Source organism: Lucilia sericata, unplaced genomic scaffold (assembly GCF_015586225.1).
Source record: "Lucilia sericata isolate MDLA Ls3-8-SP2 unplaced genomic scaffold, ASM1558622v1 Contig000110F_arrow, whole genome shotgun sequence".
NCBI classification, from domain to species: domain Eukaryota; kingdom Metazoa; phylum Arthropoda; class Insecta; order Diptera; family Calliphoridae; genus Lucilia; species Lucilia sericata.
In genome coordinates, this window is record NW_023994142.1 from 519,478 (window position 1) to 529,658 (window position 10,181).

General features: G+C 26.8%; 1 protein-coding gene across 7 annotated transcripts in view; it reads right to left on the minus strand.

Moving 5' to 3' along the window:
* The window catches only part of LOC119600308 (cell wall protein DAN4), a 39,285-nt gene extending 30,815 nt beyond the window's left edge, over positions 1-8,470 (minus strand). Inside the window, exons 1-2 of one of the 7 annotated variants that reach the window (XM_037950464.1) lie at positions 8,352-8,470; positions 7,190-7,444 (exon numbers count right to left, since the gene is read on the minus strand). The gene's annotated coding sequence lies outside the window, so the exon portion shown is untranslated. Of the gene's footprint in view, positions 1-7,189; positions 7,463-8,344 lie in introns of all 7 variants that reach the window. The other 6 variants (XM_037950467.1, XM_037950462.1, XM_037950465.1 and 3 more) reach the window with 6 other exon arrangements.
* Positions 8,471-10,181: the final 1,711 nt, after the last annotated feature.

The following is a 10,181-nucleotide window of genomic DNA, read 5'->3' on the forward strand; positions in this document are numbered from 1 at the left end:
TTTTTTTAGGATAATTTTAAAAGAAAACCTATTTATTAGCGAGAGATAAATTCATACAAATAATAAAACAATAAGTAATGGACACATAAATCTAAGAGGAAATGTCAAAAGTCACATTTGCAAAATAAATAAATTTAAACAATAAACTGAATTTAATTATGGAAAGTATTTAATTAAATAATTTAATTTCGTTTTAAACCCATAACTAAAATAAATTAATCAGTTGTTAAATCTAAAGTTAAAATACTAATTGTATTAGTGTTTTTAAAATTGAAAAAAAAAACGCTAATGAAAATGTTTCAAAATAATTTTGTATAATAACAATTGTTTGAAAGTAAAACAACAGCTGTTTGACTTTAACAGACATCTTGTTATAGAAACACATAATAAACATATTTTTTTTAAATAAAAAATTAAACAAAAAATCGTTTAATCAAACAAACAGCAAACAAATGTTAATGGAAATTAATTGAACTTTGCTTACATAAGTACTTATTAAGTATTTACTTAATATATACTTACTACGAGAAAATACTTGCTTTTTATACCCTCCACCACCATCAGTGGTGATAGAGGGTATATATAAGTTTGTCATTCCGTGTGTAACACCAAAAAATATTCATCTGAGACCCAACAAAGTATATATATTCTGGGTCCTTATGAAATTCTGAGTCGATTTAGCTATGTCCGTCTGTCTGTCTGGTTAAAACACGCTCACGTTAAAACTGAGCAAATGAAATCAACCAAATTCACTGAGAATATTCATTGCTTTCCTAAGCACTTTGGTATTGAAAATGAGCAAAATCGATTCACAACCTAAAAAGTTATCAGTAAAAATTTCAGACTACCTCAAAAAAATTAAGTTTTTCCCCTAATTCTTGAGTAGTTTTCTCAAAAACTACCAAAGATAATTCGACAAATTTTGTCACAGATTATTTTTTCCATCTATAGATTAATTATGTTTAAAATTGTAACAATCGATCCAAAATTCCCCAAAGCCCCCATACAAAGGTACATATTCCCGGAAATTAATTTATCGTTAATAACTTCCTCAAATATATCAGTATCAACACAAAATATTGTACATATTGACATTATATGAACAGGAATCAAAACTACTGACTTAGATCTGTATCGGTCCACAATTGGTCATGGCTCCCATATAAGTTCCACTTTCGAAAATCACTTAAATGAACATATTTTATTAATAAATAAAGCTATCGGGATAAAATTCGACATGAATATGTTTTGTATATACATAAATCATTCTACGGAATTTTTTTCCGGATCGGTCCATAATTGGTCATAGCTTCCATATAAGGTTCACATCCGAAAATCACTTAAACGAGCATAATTCATAGATAAATAAAGCTATCTGGATAAAATTCGACATGAATGTGTTTTGTGTATATATGAATTACTCTACAAAATTTGTTCCGGATTGGTCCATAATCGGTCATAGCTCCCATATAAGGTCCACATCCGAAAATCACTCAAATGCGCATAATTCATTGATTAATAAAGCTATCAGGGTAGAACTCGAGGTGAATATGTTTTGTATATAGATATAAATCATTCAATGAAATTTTTTTCCGGATCAGTCCATATAAGGTCTAGCTCCCATATAAGGTCCACATCCTAAAATCACTTAAACAAGCTTAATTCATTGATAAATAAAGCTATCGGGATAAAATTCGACATGAATATGTTTTGGATCGGTCCATAATTGGTCATAGGTCCCATATAAGATCCACATCCGAAAATCACTTAAATGCGCATAATTCATTGATAAATAAAGCTATCAGGGTAAAACTTGACATGAATTTGTTTTGTATATATATATATATATATATATATATATATATATATATATATATATATATATATATATATATATATATATATTATATATATATATATATATATATAAATCATTCGTGAAAATTTTCCACATTGGTCCATAATTGGTTACATTCCGTATAAGGAATTTTTTTCAGCATCGGTCCATAAATAGCTCCCATATAATTTATTATTAAACTCGACATGAGTATGTTCTGTGTATAGATAAATCAGTTTGATTATTTTTTTCGAATTGGTCCATTATTGGTCATAGTTCCCATATAAATTATCGGCAAGATCGGCACATAATAGGTCGAAGAATAATCGGTTGGTATCTGAATAGTTTAATTATATTTTCTACCTTAAGTTTTAACTAAACTAAACAAAATCGTAAGAGAATTTAGTATTTTAAAGAATGATTTCAATTTCAAGTTTGTTGCTTAAGTCTTTTGTTTTTTATTATGTTTGCTGTTGCATTTAGCCAAAAGTAACATTTTATTTAACACTTTTTAAATAAATTTAAAGAAACCGAAACTGGTTAATCTTATTAAAAAAACTGTTAAGAAAATTAATTAATTTAATTTGAAATAAAAAGAAAACAATGATACAAAAGTGTTTTTTTAATTAAAAATTTACTTGTTTGTATGAGTAAGTAGGTGTAAGTATTTTGAACTACTGGTATTTATGAAAATATTTATTGTAGCATTGCTTTTGTTACATTTTTATTTAGTCTACTTTGTTGCTAGTTTTTTGGAATTTTTGTTTTGTTTTTTCTTTGTGTTGGAGTGGAAAATTACAACATTTACAACTTCACGCAATCCTAAGACAGATTTAAAGCAACACTAGCCTCGATGGCAAAAACAAAAAATACAATAATGAAAAAGTTCAACATTTACACCTAAAACTTGAAAAACAAACTTAGGGCAATTGACAAAATGCGAAAAGTTTTTTTTAGAATCTAAAAACTTTGTTCTACAAAGATTTATATTTTTATTTATTAAAAAAAATTACAAATATATTTTTACTTATTACCCGTTCTTCAAGGCTCTGGTGTTTTAATTTGTTTATATTTCATTTGAAAAAAAAATTCATACATGTTTCATAATTTACTTAGTAGCGGGAGATTTTTAAGGTGTTTTTTTCTCTGTTTTCATCTTTTCATGTCTTCACACACAATGGCGTTTTTTTCTAACATTTTTCCAAATAAAATGTTTCTTCTGCTTGTATTAACAAATAAGCAAATGAAAACAAAAGTTTTGTAAACAAAAAAAAAAAAAAAACAAAAATAAAGAATTGAGGAAAAAACACACACAAAAACTAACAACAAGCATGAAATATTTGTTATTTATGTGGCAGCATTATTGCGGCATAAATGGATTTTTTTCAAACATAAATGAGTTGCTTCTTTTTTTTTTGTTGTCCATAAAGAGGCATGCAAAATATTTTGATGCTTTTTAAATTTAAAACAACAAGTAATAAGGTAAAAGAAATTTTTATAATTATTTTTATCTTAGATTTGAATAATTACCAAGGGATTTTATTTGACCTTTACTTTTGTTGAATAATATTCATATTTAGTTATTTAGATTATATAATCTTTCGAATTTTCCGTTTAAACATAAATTTGTTATTTAATTTCCAAAATATAAGAAGCTTTGTTTTTTCGCGAATATTCCTAGAATTTGTTGTGTTGTTATTAAAAGCAAAAAAGTTGCATACTCTTAGAAACATATTAAGATAGCATGCGAAAATGCATGAAACAAATTGTATTAATAAAGACTTTTCTGAACTATTATTGTTGTAGAAAAACTCTTGATAGAAACTTTTTCTTTATATACTTTATTGACAGAAAGTTCTTTTATAAAAAGTCTTGATAGAAATTTTTACTTTAAAAACTTGATTGACAGAAAGTCAATCAAAAAGAGCTATTTCAATAGAAAGACTTTTGAAATAACTTTTTCTATATACAAACTTTTTGCAAGAACTTTTTTAATAGATAAACTTTTGATGAGAACTTTTTCTATAAAAAATTTTTTGAAGAAACTTTTTCTATAGAAAAACTCTTAGCAGTAGCTTTATTAGAAGCTTTCCAAAAGAACATGCTTTTGATGGCAACATTTTCTATTAAAAAACTTACGACGGGAGCTTTTACTAGAGAAAAACTTTTAACAAACTTTTGATGAATGAATGAATGAAAAACTTTTTGACAGTAACTCTTTATGGGAAATTGTTCAATACAGTAACATTTGGTGGGAACTCTTTCTATAGAAAAACATCTGAAAGAAACATTTTCTATATAAAAATTCCAAGCAAGAGCTTTTTCAATGGACAAGCTTTACAATAGATTTCCTCTAAAAACATTTAATGGGACTTTCTCAATGAAAAACTTTTAGCAGGAACTTTTTATGGGAAATTTTTCAATAGAAAAAGTTTTGGTAAGAGCTTTTTCCATAGAATACTTTTAGTAAGAAAATTTTTCTATAGAAAAACTTTTGATGGGAACTTTTTCTATAGAAAAATTCTAAGCAGAATTACTAGAGCTTTTCTATAAAAAAAAACTTTTAACACCAACTCTACACAGAGGGATAAGGAAATATACACGCCTGGTACCAAATTGACACCAAAGAGTTTATAATTTTTCAATAACATCCGTGGTCAAAGTATATACATACGTACGACAACACTATGTAGTGTTGACAACGTTTGATGAATGAATGAATGAAAAACCTTTTGACAGTAACTCTTTATGGGAAATTGTTCAATACAGTAACATTTGGTGGGAACTCTTTCTATAGAAAAACATCTGAAAGAAACATTTTCTATATAAAAATTCCAAGCAAGAGCTTTTTCAATGGACAAGCTTTACAATAGATTTCCTCTAAAAACATTTAATGGGACTTTCTCAATGAAAAACTTTTAGCAGGAACTTTTTATGGGAAATTTTTCAATGGAAAAAGTTTTGGTAAGAGCTTTTTCCATAGAATACTTTTAGTAAGAAAATTTTTCTATAGAAAAACTTTTGATGGGAACTTTTTCTATAGAAACATTCTAAGCAGAATTACTAGAGCTTTTCTATAAAAAAAACTTTTAACACCAACTCTACACAGAGGGATAAGGAAATATACACGCCTGGTACCAAATTGACACCAAAGAGTTTATAATTTTTCAATAACATCCGTGGTCAAAGTATATACATACGTACGACAACACTATGTAGTGTTGACAACGTTGCGTTGTTGTAATCTAAATTTTATACACATCCGTTGTCTTAATATTAACAAACGTGGTAAGCTCACTATTGACAACGGATGGGTGTAAAATTTAGATTTCGACAACGAATTGTTGCAATGTTATCAGTGTTGTCGTACGTATGTATATACTTTGACAACGGATGGTATTGAAAAATTATAAACAGTTTGGTGTCAATTTGTTACCAGGCGTGTATATTTCTTTTTCCCTCTGTATATACGCAAATTTTTAGCAGGATCTTTTTCCATGAAAAGCTTTTTTAATGGGGAAACTTTTGACTTTTTTAATGAAGATTTTAGCAGGAACTTGGAATTTTTTCCATGGAACTACTCTTGGTGGGAACCATTGCTATAAAATAAATTTGGAATAAAACATCTTCTATAAAAAATTCTAAGCAGGAGCTTCATCAATAGTAGTAACTTTCTATGGGAACTATTTCAAAGAAAAATCTTTTGGAAAGAACATTATATTAGGGAAAAACTTTTGGTGAGAGCTTTTTCTTAAAAAAAACTTATGGCAATACTATTTCTATAAAAAAATTGTAAACAGGAGTTGTTTTCCAACGGATATGGACAAACTTTTAGCAAGAAGTTTTTATGACAAATTTTTCAATGGAAAAACTTTTGGTGTGAACTTTTTAAAGAAACGCTTTACTAGAAAACATTTTCTATACTAAGTACCTTAACGGGAGAACTTTTGGCGGAAAATTTATCTATAGAAAATTTATGAAAAGATTTTTTTATAAAAAAATCTAAGAGCTTTTTCAATGAATAGCTTTTATATGAAAAACATAAATTTTTTCTATTAAAAAACCTTATTAGAAAACTCTTGACAAGATCTGTTTCTATAGAAAAGCTATTGGCTGAAACATTTTGGTCAATATAAAATGCTCGATAATTTTTTCTTTATAAAATGTTTCATGAATTTACTATCTACAATTATTTTAATGACTTCATTTATCAATAGATTCCAAATACAATATTTTTAACACTTTTATCAACAAACCGTTTTAAACTTTAACACGACTAAAACTTTGTTGCCCTAATTGAAACATCACAGTTTCCTATATTTAGATAAACTATCAAGGAAGCAACATATCATCACTTTTAACTGGCTTTTAAAAAATACGATTTATTTACTAACTTAAAACTAAGCATGTATCTTAAGTCTTTAGTTTTCTTTCACTATGACAGTTTCCCCCTGTTTAAAGCATAAAAGGAAATAAAGATTTAAATAAATGTAGCATGATTTTTTTCGTTCAACAGACAAAATAAACTAACTATTATTTAACTTAAATTTCTCTTTTTTCCCTAAAAAATATATTTAAATAGTTCCCTAAAGATGTTTCAAACTAAATCTTTTTTTTTATATAAGAAAATAAAAACCTGAATAAAACGTAATAAATGAAAAAAGTCAATTGTAATTTGACCTTTTTGAAAAAGCTTGCCAAAAAAAGTAAAGAGGAACTACAAGCACAAAGTAACAAAACTGACAAATAAAATAGACAACAGCAACAACAATAACAAAAGGGGAAAGAAAAACTACATAAATGGCAATAACAAGAGCAACATTACCAAACATAAAATAGTAAAAATCAGCAACAAATTTTTATTTTTTTTTTTGGAAATTCTGTTAATGTTTTAAACGCTAAGAAAACATGATTCTTGGCGTTTGTTGGTTTGCTGGTTATTGTTGTCAAAGTTGTAGTTAAGTATTTTAAATATCAATTTACAAAAAAAAAAAAATTAAATATTTCATTAAATTGACATCAGCAGACATTAGCTGAATAATTTAAATAATAAAGAATAAAACTTAAAGGTTTTAGTTCTAACAATAGTTTTGGGTAAAATAAATTTAATATATATATATATTTTTTTTTTTGCTGGAGAACTAAACAAAGAAATAATCAGGAAGTTAATTTGTGGTTTTTGGAGGGTTGGTGTGAATAATTGTAAATTTTACACAAAATTTAATTTAAAAAAAGTAAAAATAATTATAATTATTAGCTTTACAAGTAACTATACATACAGGTCTATATGTGTAAATTTTTTTTTTTTTTTTAAATAAGTTAGAATTAATAAAATATTACAACATCTCTTACCTTAATCAACGTATAATGGTTTGACACTGTGTAATTTGAATAAATAGATAAAGCTCTTCACACCCAGTTATCTAGCAATACGAAATTGTGGATTTTTTTCTTTATATTTAGAATTTTTTTATAAACAATTTTTTTGTTCTATTGAAGCTTTAGAGGTTTTAGTTTTACGTTTCTGTTTTTTTTTTTTTTTTGTAATTTATTGATTTTATTTTAGCGACTTTTGTTTGGCAAGATTCAACTGATTGTTATTTGTAACTGATTTGGTTTCGTTTACTGTTTGTTTAAATAAATTTATGATTTTATGAAAATAGATATTTCTATAATATTGGCAAAACATGAACAACCATCCAAGCTCACGTTTTCCACTGACAAAATCATAAATAATATTTAAATAAACAAAACAAAAAGAAATACAGCAAAAAACAGCAGCTTGTGAGTAAAAATACTGTAACAGTTTGTAATTTTATATATTATTATGTAAATTTCTTGAACGTTTAAGTGTTTTTGTTTTTTTACTGCAATATGTTTTTCTTTTGACACCTTTTCCTCTAACAAGTTGTTAACGAGAAATGTCTTTTTTTGTTTGCTTTCAAAAGATCACTTTGAGTTTAAAGCAGCAAACACATCAAAAATGTGTTGTGTGATGTGACAATACTTTATTACCGCACGAGTTTATGCAAAATTTTGAAAAAAAAGTAAATTCTTTGCCGAATTTCAAATTCATTCAAATTCAATAAGCACGAGTTGTAAAAAATTTTGAAAAGAAAAAAATCTTTAAGCTGGTTTGGCTGGTGCATGTAAAATATGAACAAAAAAAAAAAAAGAAATATTTAAAAATCTAAACATCGAATAATGCTCAAACTAAGTTCTGCTATTTGCAATTTTTATTATGGAAGTACCCAGCTCATTGTATTAAATGACAAGACACCAAGGAAAACTTGTTAGCATTTACAATTGTTGACGACGACTACAATAACAATAACAGCAGCAGCAACAACACAATAAAGAATATTTACAACATTAAATATTAATTATAACAATATATTAAATATTTATGATTTTTTAAATTATTTTTAAAATAAATTCCAATATTTAAAAAATTTTTATTAAACACTCTGTTTCAATTGATTTTTTTATAAAATTTTATTTTATTACTTATTACATTTATATCTTTATAAACGTTTTTAAAGTCTTTTGACGTACAAATGAATATTCCGTTAAACACAACCGCTTTAAGCAAAGTTCAAATCAGAACTAAAATTCCCAAAGCTTTGAAATTTATTATTATGAAAAACTTCTTTAACATCATCATCTTCTCAAAATGTGCAAAGAAAACTAAAACATCTTAACATCAATGTATACAATACAATAATAACAAAACAAATGTATACAACTAAAGTAAACATCATCTCATCATCGTTAAGCAAACAATGACTACAACAAACACACGGTTGTTTTTTTTTAAATAAACATACTGCAACAATGACTAGTTTTAGCCATAAGTGCAGAGAGCTAAAATTAAAAAAATGATTTAAAAGTTTTTAAAAAAATATTTTTCTAAATTTTTTCATGAATTTAAAATAATTTTTTAAATTTATTTTAAATAGCAAATCTTTACAATCATTTAATAATACATATTGACAACTTAAGAATTTGTTAATAAATCAACAATGTTTCAAAAGTTTTAGCGCTCTTTCTCTCTCTTTGCTAATGTTTCTCAACATTGTTGCTGTCAACAGTAGTGGGTGCATAATGTTTGTTGCTTAAGTCTTTTGTTTTGCCAGACATCTCAACAAAAACAAAAATAATAATATTTACCGTAAACAAATGATAATAAAAATACACTCACACACACACACACTATGTATGACCACATTTACTGTAAACAAAAACATTGCATACTTTTTGCTCAGTGGGCAAGAGAGATAAACTTAATTATGAAATTAGGATAAACATAATTATGTTAATTTGAAAGAAACAAGAGCGCTATTTTCGGCAGAGGCGACAGTTATGTGGCAATGAAAAGGTAAAAGTTTTATAGACTCAATATGGATCGGCCTTTTGGATAATAAATAATATAGACTAGACTATAGGCAATGAACTAGATTACAGACTAGATTTTGGACTAGACTATAGACTAGACTAGACTAGACTATAGACTAGACTATAGACTAGACTATAGACTAGACTATAGACTAGACTATAGACTAGACTATAGACTAGACTATAGACTAGACTATAGACTAGACTATAGACTAGACTAGACTAGACTATAGACTAGACTATAGACTAGACTATAGACTAGACTATAGACTAGACTATAGACTAGACTATAGACTAGACTATAGACTAGACTATAGACTAGACTATAGACTAGACTATAGACTAGACTATAGACTAGACTATAGACTAGACTATAGACTAGACTATAGACTAGACTATAGACTAGACTATAGACTAGACTATAGACTAGACTATAGACTAGACTATAGACTAGACTATAGACTAGACTATAGACTAGACTATAGACTAGACTATAGACTAGACTATAGACTAGACTATAGACTAGACTATAGACTAGACTATAGACTAGACTATAGACTAGACTATAGACTAGACTATAGACTAGACTATAGACTAGACTATAGACTAGACTATAGACTAGACTATAGACTAGACTATAGACTAGACTATAGACTAGACTATAGACTAGACTATAGACTAGACTATAGACTAGACTATAGACTAGACTATAGACTAGACTATATAGACTAGACTATAGACTAGACTATAGACTAGACTATAGACTAGACTATAGACTAGACTATAGACTAGACTATAGACTAGACTATAGACTAGACTATAGACTAGACTATAGACTAGACTATAGACTAGACTATAGACTAGACTATAGACTAGACTATAGACTAGACTATAGACTAGACTATAGACTAGACTATAGACTAGACTATAGACTAGACTATAGACTAGA